Source organism: Bubalus bubalis, chromosome 9 (assembly GCF_019923935.1).
Source record: "Bubalus bubalis isolate 160015118507 breed Murrah chromosome 9, NDDB_SH_1, whole genome shotgun sequence".
Classification (NCBI taxonomy): Eukaryota; Metazoa; Chordata; class Mammalia; order Artiodactyla; family Bovidae; genus Bubalus; species Bubalus bubalis.
The window spans coordinates 55926379-55942338 of NC_059165.1; the positions used below are offsets into that span (position 1 = coordinate 55926379).

General features: G+C 39.3%; 1 long non-coding RNA gene across 1 annotated transcript in view; it reads left to right on the plus strand.

Annotated features, from left to right (window-relative positions):
* Nucleotides 1-417: 417 nt before the first annotated feature.
* Nucleotides 418-15960, plus strand: part of LOC123335235 — a 40461-nt gene continuing 24918 nt past the window's right edge. The window contains exons 1-2 of the long non-coding RNA XR_006553638.2: nt 418-498; nt 882-974. This is a non-coding gene — a long non-coding RNA (uncharacterized LOC123335235). The remainder of the gene's footprint in view (nt 499-881; nt 975-15960) is intronic.

Below are 15960 nucleotides of genomic sequence, written 5' to 3' on the forward strand. Positions count from 1 at the left end.
AGGGTTTGGCTGGTTTCTCTGTTTTGAGTCTCAAAAGGCCAGAAGCAGGTGTCAGCAGGCTATGTTCCCTCTTGGAAACTCTATGGGGAGAATCTGTTTCCAAGCTCCTTTGTGCTGTGGAGAGAATTCATTTCCTCACAGCTGCAGGTGGAGAAGGAAATGGTGACCCACTCCAGTAGTCCTGCCTGGAAAATTCCATGAACAGAGGAGCCTGGCGGGTTACAGTCCATGGGGGCATCACATAAAAGTCAGGCATGACAGAGCACACACGTGCACGCACATCTGCAGGACTAGGTTCTGTGTCTTTGATGGCTGTCAGCTGGGGCCGCCCTTATCCCTAGAACTCATTCACCAATACCTGCTCAGAACCTGCTGTATCTCAGAACCAGCCATGGCATCAAAGCCTCCTCACACTATTCTCATCTCTGTCTCTTCTGGTCTTCAGGGCTCCTGTAATTACATTGGGCCCATCTGATAATACAGAAGTGTCTCCCTATGGTAAGGCCAATTGATTAGTAGCCTCAATTCCATTGCAAAGTCCCTTTTGTCAAGTTAGGAGCAAAAGCCACAGAGACCAAAATCCTACCTACCAGATTAAGATGGGTTTGGATGGGTTTAACTGCCTCCAGCAATGTAAGAATTTCCATTTCCTCATTCTCCTCAAACAGGTCATTTTAGTCAAACAATGAGGACTGCAAACAAACTTTATATATAATAGGTGAAAAGCCATCTCAGTGTTGCTTGTGTTTCATAGATTATTAATAAAGTGGGATTTAAGGCATTTTTGATGCCCTTTTCCAGTCAATATGTGAAAATCCAGACAGCGGGGCTGGGGACTGTGCAGTGGGAGTGTAAATTGTGGTGATTTCTCTGCCTGGCAGCTGGGCGTGAAGAAGGAGCAGCTTGGAATGGCAGCGGACAGCCAGAACAGATGGACAGCAGCTGAATCAATCAAGAAGCGATTGCAGTCTATGGTAAGTTCACCAGGACTGCTTTCGCCAAGTGCTGGCATGTGTTTTGATAAAAAAACCCACAAAGCCCTGTCTTTGTTTTAGCGTCTTGTGCCAAATGTGCCATAACATACATCACAGACTATTTATTTCTCACTTTAAAAAAACTGATGCCAGGTTCAGGTTGCTTTCAAAACAAAGGATGTGAGGAACAGAAAATTAAACTGCAGGATGACTGCTGAAGGAAGAAAGACAAATGCATTAAGGAGGCAAAGCACAGCCGGGCTTTTGATGGTTTGACATAAACTTTGTAAGATAAATACAAGCATTTTATACAAATGTCTTGTATTTTATACAGAGTCCTGAATTCTATACAGAGAGCTGATTTCATGAAAAAAGTCCTGCATTTTATACAGAGAGCTGATTACATGAAAAAAAAATTGATAGCATCTTGGTACTCCTTTCATAGAGACTGGGAAACTATACATAGATTTGGATTTTACCTAAACATGTAGTTAGGGAAGCATTTGGTGCAAATGACATGGATTAGGTAACAAAAAGGCTATAAGGTCAAAGCCTTTCCTTTGGCATTGCTTTTATCAGCAAAGTGAGTGGAAAAATTAGGTCAGGGAGGTTATTTTTTAAAGGGCTGTCATTTTTAAAAATAAATAATATTTCTTTATTTATTTTTGGCTGTGTTGGGTCTTCATTGCTACTTGGGCTTTTCCCTAGTTGCGATAAGTGGGGTCTAGTCTTTGTTGCAGTGCTTGCCTTCTCGTTGTAGTGGCTTCTCTTGTGGAACATGAGCTCTAGGGCATGTGGGCTTCAGTAGTTGTGGCAGCTAGGCTCAATAGTTGCGGTTAGTTGTGGTGCACAGGTTTAGTTGTTCTGCAGCATGTGGGATCTTCCTGGACCAGGGATTGAACCCGTGTCCTCTGCATTGGCAGGCAGATCCTTTACCAATGAGCCACCCAGGGAGCCCTGGACGTTATTTTAACCCTGCTGATACATTGTCTGAAATATCAGACCAAGGTTCCTAGTATGGTGATTCTATATGTAGACTTTGCCTTTTGGCAATCCAGTTTGCTGTGCTATAGCAATATTATAGTAATGTAGTAGTACCTGTACTATTACTGTAACTAATTTGTGCACAGCCAATATTCATTTGATGCATTAATTTGACTTTAAGTTCAATTCAGTTGCTCAGTTGTGTCTGACTCTGAGACCCCATGGGCTACAACATGCCAGGCTTCCCATCCTGAATATTCATTGGAAGGACTGATGCTGAAGCTGAAACTCTAATACTTCGACCACCTGATGCAAAGAACTGACTCCTTGGAAAAGACCCTGATGCTGGGAAAGATTGAAGGCAGGAGGAGAAGGGAATGACAGATGATGAGATGGTTGGAATTTGGCTTTACTTAGAAGAATAACAGAAATGTGTCTGCAATCATGTTAATATTGTGGTACTGACTGGAAGAGGGCTTTCAAAAGGCAGATCATGTTCTGTTTCCAGAATTGAGTGTTATACATGTATGTTCAGTTTGTGAACATGTGCACTTATGATATATGCACTTTCCTGAATTCAGCCTATAATTAAATAAAGCATATTAAAAAAAGAAGGGTACATGGCAAAGGTGGAAGATTAAATTTGGTCCCATTTTTAAGCTGCGGAAACATCTTCAAAATTACAGGTGGCTATAGGAAGTAGTTTCATCAATTCCAGAGATTGCAAACTTGTGGTATGTATGCCTTATTCTAACCCACCAATGTTTTTGGCCCATGGATTTAAACAAAGATTAATTGTGAACCATTACAAATTGAGGGAATTTACATCAAAATCCAGATTGTAGGCTTCCTTTGAAAAGTTAGCAGGTCTTATACCACTGGGCTTACTTTGTCACATAGCAACAATCTGGGGGAACAATCTGCCTCCTGTACACAAGACCTGCGCTTTCTACTTTGTCACAGCCTTCACCATGTCCCATGGTCCTTCTAACTAAATGTGTTACCTGTATTGCTTGCCAGTCTGTCTGGTTGAATGTGCAATTACTGATATTCTGATAGAAAATTATAGTGAAGCACACAGACCCAGATACCCGGTAGCTTTTTGATGTGAAGCGAGGTTTGGTTTACAAAGAACACAGTGTTCAGTTCAGTTCAGTCACTCAGTGTGCCTGACTCTTTGTGACCCTATGGACTACACCATGCTAGACTTCCCTATCCATCACCAACTCCCGGGACTTGCTCAAACTCATGTCCATCCAGTTGGTGATGCCATCCAACCATCTCATCCTCTGTCGTCCCCTTCTCCTCCTGTCTTCAATCTTTCCCAGCATCAGGGTCTTTTCTAATGAGTCAGTTCTCGTCATGTGGCCAGAGTGTTGAAGCTTCAGCATCAGTCTTTCCAATGAATATTTAGGACTGATTTCCTTCAGGATGGACTGGTTGGATCTCCTTGCAGTCCAAGGGACTCTCAAGAGTCTTCTCCAACACCACAGTTCAAAAGCATCAATTCTTCAGCGCTCAGCTTTCTTTATAGTCCAACTCTCACATCCATACGTGACTATTGGAAAAACCAGAGCTTTGACTAGATGGACCTTTGTTGGCAAAGTAATGTCTCTGGTTTTTAATATGCTGTGTAGGTTGGTCATAGCTTTTCTTCCAAGGAGCAAGCATCTTTTAATTTCATGGCTGCAGTCACCATCTGCAGTGATTTTGGAGCACCCCAAAATAGTCTGTCACTGTTTCTATTTTTTTTCCGTCTATTTGCCATGAAGTGATGGGACTGGATGCCATGATCTCAGTTTTCTGAATGTTGAGTTTTAAGGCACCTTTTTCACTCTCCCTTTTGACTTTCATCAAGAGGCTCTTTGGTTCTTCTTCACTTTCTGCCATAAGAGTGATATCATCTGCATATCCGAGGTAATTGATATTTCTCCCGGCAATCTTGATTCCACCTTGTGCTTCATTCAGCCCAGCATTTCTCATGAGGTACTCTGAATATAAGTTAAATAAGCAGGGTGACATTATACAGCCTTTACATACTCCTTTTCCTATTTGGAACCAGTCTGTTGTTTTATGTCCAGTTCTAACTGTTGCTTCTTGACCTGCATACAGATTTCTCAGGAGGCAGGTCAGGTGGTCTGGTATTCCTATCTCTTGAAGAATTTTCCACAGTAAAGTATGGATTTGGTCATTATATGGTTAACCACGTCCAGGAAGCTAGTCTGAGTGGAGAATCTGAGTCTGTCAATTGATCTGTCCCATTTGGGGTTTTTAGATATAGACAAAATCTTCATCAGAGCCCACCATCCATATGTTCTGAAGACCACTACGTATTGCTTTGGAACCAAAATTAGAGGGATGAATTCCAAATGAACCCAATGCATATGTTTGGAACAACCATTAAAAAATTAGCTTTTCAGGTTGCAGCTGTGGTCCTTTTATTAACCACATCTCCAATCCCTGGGATATTAGCCTAACTTAAAAATGAAGTGAGGCAAGACTTGGAATTGCTGTGGTTTGTGCTGGAGTGGTCTGAGTGGCCTGCCCACACAATCACATCAGAAGAGGTGAACTAAATCAGGATGACTGTGGAAAGAGAGCTTCAGTGGAATAAGCCATGGCTCTCAGCCTCCTTTATTGGAATCAGGGAACTGAGGGACGAAACCTGAAAACATAGATCCTTGCTGTGGACAATGCTAGAAAGGCAATTACAACTCCAGGGTATGAGGATGACAACTCATGTGCTGATCATCCATGTTCTTCCAACAACTGTTACCTAGTGGATGAACATGTATGAACAGGTTCCAGTCTAAACAGATCCCAGTCGCTGTCTCCTTTACAAAGAGAGTGAATGTTAGAAATGAGCAAATGCCTGTAGATGTGACTGGGAAAGCTCTCAAGTCCTGTGAGTTTCAGTATCTGTCTTTGTTCTCAAGCTATAGAGCTGCTGACATTTTCAAAAGGCTGTGCACATAGCATTGGAGTTCCTGTCCTATCTTGGTTTTAAAATACTGTGGATTTTATAGATTTTTTTTTTTAATGTGGGCTTTGCTAAATTTTTAGTTCTAAGATGGTCCTTCTCGAAATGGTTCTATGGTTTGGAAAATGGGGGTAGAATCTGGAATTCCATCTTGTCATTTATGCCTGTTGTCTGTGAGCCCCAATGAGGGGGACAAAAAAGAGGTGCTTCATCAAAACAAAATGCTTATATATCTGGAGAGGTTTAATAGTGAAGCACTGACATTGACATTCTTCGGGTAATTTAGGCACCAGTACACAAAGAATCACGTTACTTGCCCATGTCACAGGACCAGTTAGCAGCAGGAATGACACTAGAACCCCAAATGTTTAGTTAAATCAGGCTACTTTTTGCCAAGTAAAGTTGAGAAGTAAAACAATATAAATAATTTCATTCAAGGATCATCTGGAGTGTGTCAACAAGATGACAAATATTTCTACAGAAAGTGAGGATTTGTATCTATCAAAATACATATGTTCCCAAATATTTCCATCCTTTGGTGTCAAATATATCACAGCAATTGCTTCTGTTCTTTCTTTCTTTTTTTATGTCGGGTTTATATGTCTATTCTTTGCATTAATCCAGCACTGAAAGTATCCTACTTCCACCACCTATAATCATACTTCTTACCCTGTATTAAAATGGCCTGTTTACTTGTCTGTGTCCATACTAGATAGTAAGCACAGAAGGTCCACAGAGCAAGGGATGTGCAGAACTTGTCACAAAAAAAACAATTATCAGGTTGTCAGAAATATTGCAAGCTGTTTCACAACAAGCTATCAATTTGAAATCCTCCATGGGAGAAGTATTTATACCACACAAATTGGCACATGGTATAAATCAGAGCTTCTTCTACCTCCCCAGAGCCAGTTTTCAACATTTTCCAGCATCCCTGTGGTCAGAGACCTTATTTGTTTGACTCCTCACGGTATCCTTAGTTGTGCCTGTTTCATAGTAGGTGCTCAGTAAACATTTGTTAAAGTGGTGAATGATACTTGAATAAAAGGTACATGAATGAAGGTGTCTGTTGGTTTCTTTCCAGTCCTGATTTCCAAGAATTCTAGCACAGGCATTGTACTGGACTCTCTAAGCAGAGATTCTATTAATAGTTTCTAGCAGACATGGGAAATCCTTGGTCCTTAGAAACAAGTGAACCTGGTTTTGACTCCCAGTTCTGTTATTAGCATCTATGAATTGTAGGCATGTTATCTTTCTTCTTGAAGCCTCTGGGAACATTTTTCCTCTTCTGTACAAAAAATTCATTAATACAACTTGTGGTGCTATCATGAGGGTTAGTGGTATATAAGGCACCAGTGCACAGACTCATAGCCTCTGTGCAAAGCCACCCTCTTGGAGTCATATCTCCAAGGTACATTTTCCTGCAGGCCTCAGACACTTCCCATAACACATTCAGCTTTAATATATTCAAAGCACCTCATTATGTGTTTGCTTATTTATTATTTGAAACTTTCTTTCTTGACAAAAGAGAGAGACCAGGGACCTTACCTGTCTGCTTTGCTGCTCTATCTCCAGTGCCTTGAATGGTGCCTGTTACACATAGTAACTCTTGATAAATACTCTTTGAATAAGTAAATGAACAAACAATGAATAAATTATATTCTTATTTATTAGGAAGTAGTCTATAGCATTGCTCAGAAACTGTGTACCACAGACCAAATACAGCCTGCCATCTATTTTTGAAAATAAAATTTTACTGGAACATAGTCATACCCATTCATTTATGACTTGCTCTGGTGACTTTTACATGACAGCAGCAAATTTGAGTAATTGCAACAATGATCATAGGCCATATAAAGCTGAAAGCATTTACTACCTGGACTTTTATAGTAAAAGAAAAAAATAATTTTACTGACCTCTGATCTATAAGATCATCTTGGAAAGGCACTAGTTTAAAGTTCAGAAAACTGAGGAATTTTCTCAGCATCGCTAAATAAATTGGTGGTGATAGGGAAGAGGAAACAGGTCTCAGCGCACTAAAGTGTATTATCCTAAGACCTGGGAGTTTGAGGGAGACACCAACCATCCCCCTCCTCTAGGCAAAACATCTCAACTCCCAAATAGATGAATGGCTGTATTATTTTAACATATCTCAGTGCTAATCTCCTGATCTCTTTTCTCTGAGTTTGGATGATTATATTTTTCCATAGGTTTTTTTTTTCTTCTTTTTTTAAATACTGGCATCAAAGGAACATTTGGGGTGCTTTCAAAGGGGAGGGTGAAGTTTGAGATGGCAATAGCACTGTAAAAACATGCCCAGCCGAGCTCCAAATTCTCATCATGACAGCAGTATGTAATTACTGCACTAAACTTTGAGAAGCCTGATATTATGCAAATAAATTCCAGCTGCATTTTATGACAGCACATACAATTTTTATAAAAAAATTTTTAAATCTTTTTTAATATGGAAAAATCCTTCTCTTACAGTATTTGGAATTAACCAAAGATACAGTGTAATATAGTATAATAGCTTAATTCAGTACAAATGTTGTAGTACATTGAAATGCTCCTTTAGATAAAGAATTCTTTTTGGTGTATGTTAACATGTGGCAATATTTGCTGCTGTTAACATGTGGCAATATTTGCTGCTATTCACTGTTTGGAAGTAGTAAGAGGGCTGTAGAATTTACTGTGGTCCTGGGGTGATGGTGGTAGTGGTGAGGGTTTCATTTTTCATGGCAGCAATATGTAACTTGAGAGCTAAGAAATGAGAAGGAGTTAGGTAGGTAAAGAAAGGCAGAACTGTGTTTAAGGCAGTAGACAAAGTCTTCACTAAGGCTGGAGCACAGGGAGCAACAGGGAGAGAGACCTGGGAAGATGCTGGGAGGTGGTGAGAGTTATTGTCTATGAAGTACTTTTTAAGTGCCAGGCACTGTTGTAAGTACTGTACATGTATTATCTCATTTAACCCACACAACAGACCTGTGAGAGAGGTGCTATTATTATCCTTATACATGAGGAAATGGTGAACAAAACAAAGCAAAACCTTGCCCAGTGTCATTTAGTTAGCAAGTGGCAGAGCTTGATTTTAAACCCAGGAATGAGGCTCAAGAATTAACACTCTTAACCAGTGGGTAATGCTGAAGTTAACTGTCAAGATCCTTGAGTGCTTCTTTGCACTTTGCACTTCTCCAAAGAATCTATTAGGTTGGTACAAAAGTAATTGCGGTTTCGGACCATGAATTTTTAAATCATTTTAACTAAGCTCAAATGCATCTTTATTAATCAAAATAGGAACCATTACAATTAACACATTTTTGCCAATGAGAAATAAGTTTGTTTATTCCTGTAGCATAAAATCTGTGTTTCAGGATTTGAAAAACTCTTGGAAAGCATTTTCTGCATCCTGCTGGTTGCAGAAGTGTTTTCCCTGCAAAAAGTTGTCAAGATGCTTGAAGAAGTGGTAGTTGGTTGGTGAGAGATCAGGTGAATATGACCGGTAAGGCAAAACTTCATAGCCCAATTCATTCAACTTTTGAGGCATTGGTTGTATAACATGTGGTCGAGCATTACTGTGGAGAAGAATTGGGCTCTTTCTGTTGACCAGTGTGGGCTGCAGCCATTGCAGTTTTTGGTGCATTTCATTGATTTGCTGAACATACTCCTCGTATGTAACAGTTTCTCCCAGATTCAGAAAGTTGTAGTGGATCAGATGGGCAGCAGACCACCAGTGACCATGACCTTTTTTGGTGCAAGTTTGACTTTGGGAAGTACTTTGGAGCTTCTTCTAGATCCAGCCACTGAGCTGGCCATCATAGGTTGTCATATAAAATCCACTTTTTGTCACACGTCACAATCTGATTGAGAAAATATTCATTGTTGTTGTGTAGAATAAGAGAAGATGACATTTCAAAAGGACAGTTTTGTTTTGTTTTTGTTGTTTTTTTTTAATCTGTGGTCAGCTTGTGAGACACCCACTTATTGAGCTTTTCCACCTTTCCAATTTGCTTCAAATGCTGAATGACCACAGAATGGTCGGTGTTGAGTTCTTTGGCAGCTTCTCGTGTAGTTGTAGGAGGATAGCCTTGATGATGACTCTCAACTGGTCGTTAACTTCTGATGGCCAGCCACTATGCTCTTATTCAAGGTGCTCATCTCCTCTGCAAAACTTCTTGAACCACAACTACACTGTACATTCATTAGCATTTCCTGGGCCAGATGCATTGCTGATGTTGTGAGTTGTCTCTCCTGCTTTATGACCCACTTTGAAATTGAATAAGAAAATTGCTGTATGGCTCTGGGAGCTCAAACTGGTGATCTGTATAACCTAGAAGGGTGGGATGGAGCGGGAGGTGGGAGGGAGGTTCAAGAAGGAGGGATTATATGTATACCTGTGGCTGATTCATGTTGATATATGGCAGAAACCAGCACAATATTGTAAAGCAATTATCCCTCAATTTAACATTTTAAAAATTAAAAAAAAAGAAAATGGCTTGAATTTCTATGGTCTAAAATTGATATAAAATAAACAGCAAGTGATGTCATCAGCAAAAAAAAAAGTGAGACATGCACATTAAAATGATGTGTGAAAGTGAAAGTTGCTTAATTGTGTCTGATTCTTTATGACCCCATGGTTTATATGGCCCATGGAATTCTCCAGGCCAGAATACTGGAGTGGGTAGCCTTTCCCTTCTCCAGGAGATCTTCCCAACCCAGAGATTGAACCCAAGTCTCCCACATTGCAGACAGATTCTTTACCAGCTTAGCCACCAGGGAAGCCCAAGAATACTGAAGTAGGTAGCCTATCCCTTCTCCAGAAGATCTTCCCAACCCAGGAACTGAACCAGGGTCTCCGGCATTGTAGTCAGATTCTTTACCAACTGGGAAGCCCATCAGGGAAGCCCAAAATGATGTGTAACATAACCACATTTAAGGAGGTGTTAAAATTCTGATATCAAATGGAAAATTTCAACAATACAAAAGCTGCATTTACTTTTGTACCATCCTAATACTATTAGAATTAATAAGTAAATAGAACAGTGTTACTGGATATAAGCTCAATATACATAATCAGTTGTATTTCTGTTGAGCAGCAGCAAGCAAACAGAAGATAAAAGTAAACAAAAATACTGTTATTGAGTGCACTGGAGCTGCCTTCTGTAGTCTCTGGGGAATAGCAGAGTAGCTAAGAAAAATCCTGTTGAGGTACATCAGGCCTTCACTGAGTCCACTGCTACTCTTCTTCAAAGACTGGCAGCAGGACAGAGGTAGAGAAAGATTCTGAGGCTTGTAGAAAGTTAAAATTATGACTAAAAAGTAAAAAAATCTCATGAGTGACCCCAAAAGCTGGCATCCAGACTATAAAGCAAAGTAAGATTCCCTATGGTTCAGAAAAATGGTGGCTCATCTTTAAAGTATAAAGAAACCTTTGGTATCTGCCAAGGATCTGATCTTAAGCCTTGCTGTATGAAAACTTCTCATCCCTTCCATATAACTTTTGAATAAATGGTGAGCTGAACTAATTAAAGTGGCAACAGGCTAGACTCAGTTTACCTATAGATCAGTTTCCTCAATCCCCCTTATTGTCAGTGTCTCAGAAATAATACGGCCTTTTCTCGGAATTACTAGTATTTATTTTTGTATCTACTATATTTTAACATAAAAATTTTGACACACATAGTGGAACAATAAAATATAATTCATAATTGAAAGGGAAAAAAGACAATAGAATCATGCTCAGAAATAGATACTTTGTTGGTATTTTCAAGTGGGGCTTTAACTGATACACATGTTAAAGGATAAAATGATTAAAAAAGGAGGACTAAACAGTTATACCCAGTATTCATGAATTAGATGACAAATTATTATAAAGATGTGCTTTATAATTGTTTATAGATTCAGTAACAAATCAAAATACCAGCAGGTTTTTGTTAAAACTTTCCAGTCTGATTTTGAAATTTGTATAGAAATGCAAGAGACTAAAAATATCTAAGACACTTTTAAAGAAAAAGACAGCTGGGAGAACTTACTTAAATCAAGAAATCAAGACTTGTTATGTAATTATTACAATGTGGTGTGGGCACCAGAATCAACTAATGATCCCATAAAATAGAATAAGGTCCAGAAAAAGACTCACATACATGTGATCATTAAATATGTAATGACAAAATTCTCATACACTCCTAAAGATGTAATTTCATTCAACTTCTTAGTAAAACAGTTTAGCATTGTCTAGTGGAGAAGGAAATGGCAACCCACTCCAGTGTTCTTGCCTGGAGAATCCCAGGGACGGGGGAGCCTGGTGGGCTGCCGTCTATGGGGTCGCACAGAGTCGGACACAACTGAAGCGACTTAGCAGCAGCAGCAGCAGCAGCAGTGAAGCTGAAGTTATACATATTCTATAATATAGCAATTCCCACTTATAGGTTTATATTTAGGGTTGCCAGATTTAACAAATGAAACTACAGGATGCCAGCTAAACTTGTATTTTAGATAAAGAACAAATAAATCTTTAGTGTAGGTACACTCCATACATCATTTTGAATGCACTTATAGTGAAATAAAGTTTGGTGTTTACCTGAAATTAAAATTTAGCTAGATGTCCTTCATTTTATCTGTTAATCCTGAATATACTCCTCAGAAATGTGTGCATAGACATATAAGGAAGCAGAAGAGGAATGTTCATAGCATTATTTGTAATCACCAAAATCTGGAAGCAGCCCAGTGAACATCAATAGTAGAATGGAAAAGTAAATTGTGGTATGTTCATACAATGGAACATTCTGCAACAATGAAAAAGATGAACACTAGTTAGACTCAACAATGTAAATCAATCTCAATAACTTAATGTCTAGTGAAAGAAACCGAAGACCACAATCATCCATGCTGTAATTGCATTTGTAGGCAATTCAAAGAGAGAGAGAAAGGCATATTTAGTAAGGTATGTTTAAGTGGTAAATTGTAAAGAGATTTTCATGAAAGCCAAGATAGTGGTTACCTTTTCACAGAAGAAAGAGACTATTTTTGAGAAGGACCTGAAGTGGATTTCTGTAGTTCTGCTGAAATTCTATTGTTTGAGCTGTTTAGTGGTCACTAGGGTATTTGCTTTCTGTGTTACATTTCATTTTAGGTAGATTTTTAAAAGGAGTAAGAACATAATACATTCTGTAACTAGCTTTTTTTTTTTGTAATAAATACTTTGTAGTTCTCTTCCTTGTCTATCCTGACATGAAATTCACAGACAGTATAACTTGTTTATACACACATTATTAATTAAAATGTCTTAACTACAATATAGAGATAAATGTAATTTACTATGAAAAAATTATTCATTTTAATCTGCCAAAAGTTTGGTCCTATCTTCACTTGTAGGCATAAGGAAATAGTAATAGTTGCATGCTTACTCTGTGTACTGAATCACAGTGAATGTGACAGAGAAATTGTATTGGTGGTTTAAATACCATAAGCAGTGGCTAAAGGCTGAGACTTTTCTGAAAGGGTAACAGTTCTTGGTAATGTTCTGGAGAAAGTAAAAAGAAAACAAAAGCCCTTCCCTACGTTCACATTGCTAGAAAAGTGCTTTATATCAAAACTGTACCAAAAAAACACACTTGAAATTAATGTGAAAACAAAAACTGTGCTAAGATAATTATAAATAGGCTTCTCAGCTACAGGATTGTCCTTTTAGAAGATGAAAAATCTTTCAATTTTGGGACAGTTCTCCCTTATGAAAATCAGCAGGATGCCTGAAACCTCCAGCTTTCCCGAATGCATGTGGTGCTCTCCAATCACTGTGTAACCAAGACACCCCTAGAAATTTCCAAAACACCCTTTCAAAACTGTACCACCTCTGCTTAGAACTTTTAGCCTAAATCTTTGACATTATGAAGCTGTTAGAATAAGCGCAGTTGCTAAAGAACTAGACTCTTAAATTTTTCTAAATAATTTTCTTTTATTGCATTTCTTAAAAATTTCATTAAACAACAGCAAAATACATGCAGATTTATTATTAAGGAGATGACAATCTGGAGTTTTATCTGGTAGTCTTAGAGTTAACATAGAAAATTCAGCTGTCACTTTCCATGTCAACTTCTGTAATGCCCAAAAGAGAGGGGAAATGTAGGCAAAGATGTTACTAAATGGCAGGCAAATTTAGAACCATTGTTTGGGAGAACTAAGAGAAATGACGAAGCCCACCCAGTCCCATCCCTAACCATTCAATGCCTGGTCAGACATTCTTGTTAGAGATCTAGTTGGTTCTCACTATGTTTTGGAGGCAGCTATTTTTGGAGCCAGCCAGCATCCATTGACAGTGGACAGGAAGTCCCGCCTCATTACAGGACTCCTGAGGCTTATGGTGGGGAAGGGACTGGTGAAACAAGATGGGTCTGACTGGCAACTTCCAGGTAGGACTTTTAACATTTCTCATAAGAAATGTTATCAATGCCTATCACTATGTAATCATTTGGAAAGTTTGTTATTTATTCTCAGACACTTTGAGTTAGAATTTGCTGCCTCTGCCTATGATAAACAGTAGTTAGAAATACACTTGATTTGAAGGAGAGTAGGCCCTGGAAAGTTTTGCCATTTGGTGATGGTGGTGTGGAGGAGGGTGGGAGGGATGCAGATAAAAAAGGGAATTGAGTTGTTTTTTAGCATATAAGCTAGTATATTTTTTAGATCCATGGTTTTTCTGTTGGATTATAAATGCTTTGAAGAAATTTTGCTTTTTTTTCCTTTGGAGAGAATGAAGTTCAGGTCTGAGAGATTCTGTTATGTATTTCTAAATAAAACTAAATGTTACCTTTACCAAATGCTTTCTGAAAGCTCTCACATCATATACAGGTTGCACTTCTATACCAGATTGTCAGCTCCCTAAGTGCAATATTTGTTTCATCTTTGTAGTCCCCTTACTAGCTTAATACAATTTGTTGAGTACAGAAACTAGTGAAAAAAATGTACCTCCAGGCATTGCGAAGACTCAGTTCAGTTCAGTTCAGTCACTCAGTCGTGTCTGACTCTTTTCGACCCCATGAATTGCAGCACGCCAGGCCTCCCTGTCCATCACCAACTCCCAGAGTTCACTTAAACTCACGTCCATTGAGTCAGTGATGCCATCCAGCCATCTCATCCTCTGTCGTCCCCTTCTCCTCCTGCCCCCAATCCCTCCCAGCATCAGAGTCTTTTCCAATGAGTCAACTCTTCACGTGAGGTGGCCAAAGTACTGGAGTTTCAGCTTCAGCATCATTCCCTCCAAAGAAATCCCAGGGCTGATCTCCTTCGGAATGGACTGGTTGGATCTCCTTGCAGTCCAAGGGACTCTCAAGAGTCTTCTCCAACACCACAGTTCAAAAGCATCAATTCTTTGGTGCTCAGCTTTCTTCACAGCCCAACTCTCACATCCATACATGACCACTGGAAAAACCATAACCTTGACTAGACAGACCTTTGTTGGCAAAGTAATGTCTCTGCTTTTCAATATGCTATCTAGTTTGGTCCTAACTTTCCTTCCAAGGAGTAAGCATCTTTTAGTTTCATGGCTGCAGTCACCATCTGCAGTGATTTTGGAGCCCCAAAAAATAAAGTCTGACACTGTTTTCACTGTTTAACCATCTATTTCCCATGAAGTGATGGGACCAGATGGGAGCCCATTAATTTGGCAATTAAAGGACAAAGTACACTTTCTGAAATTGCTAACCAAGGGATGATTTAAAATGGAACTTTACATTCTATTTTTATTCTTACTTTTATACTGAGTTATTTAAAGAATAATATCATTCTTCCTGTTCATAAATTTTAATGAGCATCCATTGTGAAAGTGTTAGTTGCTCAGTTGTGTCCCTCTCTTTGCGACCCCATGGACTGTAGCCCGCCAGGCTCCTCTGTCCATGGAATTCTCCAGGAAAGAATACTAGATAGAGTAGGTAGCCATCCCCTTCTCCAGGGGATCTTCCCAACCAGGGATCAAACCCAGGTCTCCCACATTGTGGGCAGATTCTTCACCATATGAACCACCAGGGAAGCCCACACTTGCACACATCATTCTTCCCATTCATAAATTTTTAATGAGTATCTATTAAGTGCCAGGTATTGAGAATATGAGATGGAAAATACTGACAAAGTCCCTGTTTTTCCTCAAGGAGCCTATAATCCAGTGGATATTTGTTTTAATAATGTAATGATCTGTCTTTACATTTTATTCATAACAATGATTCAAAAAATGGATGACCAGTTCCCAGATCATGTGGATTCCCACCTATTATATTGATCCATATGCTGGGTCTTTCGGGGTAACCCTATTAAGAACCGGGAGGAAGTAAGTCGATGATTATTCCCACACATGTCTTTTAATCTGACTCACCGTGAAGTCCAAGTCTCCCTCAGTTCTCACCCCCACCTCAGTTTCACACTTGCTGGCTTGATAAGTGGTATATGTTGTTGTCGTGCAGTTGCTAAGTTGTGTCTGACTCTTTGTGACTCCATGGACTGCAGCATGCCAGGCTCCCCTGTCCTTCACTGTCTCCCAGAGTTTGCTCAGATTCATGTCCTTGAGTGATGCTATCTAACCATCTCATCCTCTACATCCCCCTGCTCCTTTTGCCTTCAGTTTTTCCCAACATCAGGATCTTTTCCAGTGAGTCAGCTCTTTGCATCAGGTGGCCAAAGTATTGAAGCTTCAGCTTTGGCATCAGCGCTTCCAGTGAATACTCAGGGTTGATTTCCTTTAGGACCAACTAGTTTGATCTCCTTTCAGTCCACAGGACTCTCAAGAGTCTTCTCCAGCACAATTCTGTGGAGTTCAGCCTTTTTTATGGTCCAGCTCTCCCATATTTTTTTTACATTATCAGATGTTCTTCTTTCAGTCTCACTGTCCACCTTTTATTGGCAATCATCAAAAACCCACCTGGAAGAAAGGGATTTGAATGGGGATGTTTTTCACAAATAATCCTCAATGGAGATAACAAACTTCAGGATAAATGAATATCAGTGACCTTGTGACCAAACTTTGAAGTAGCATTTTACTGT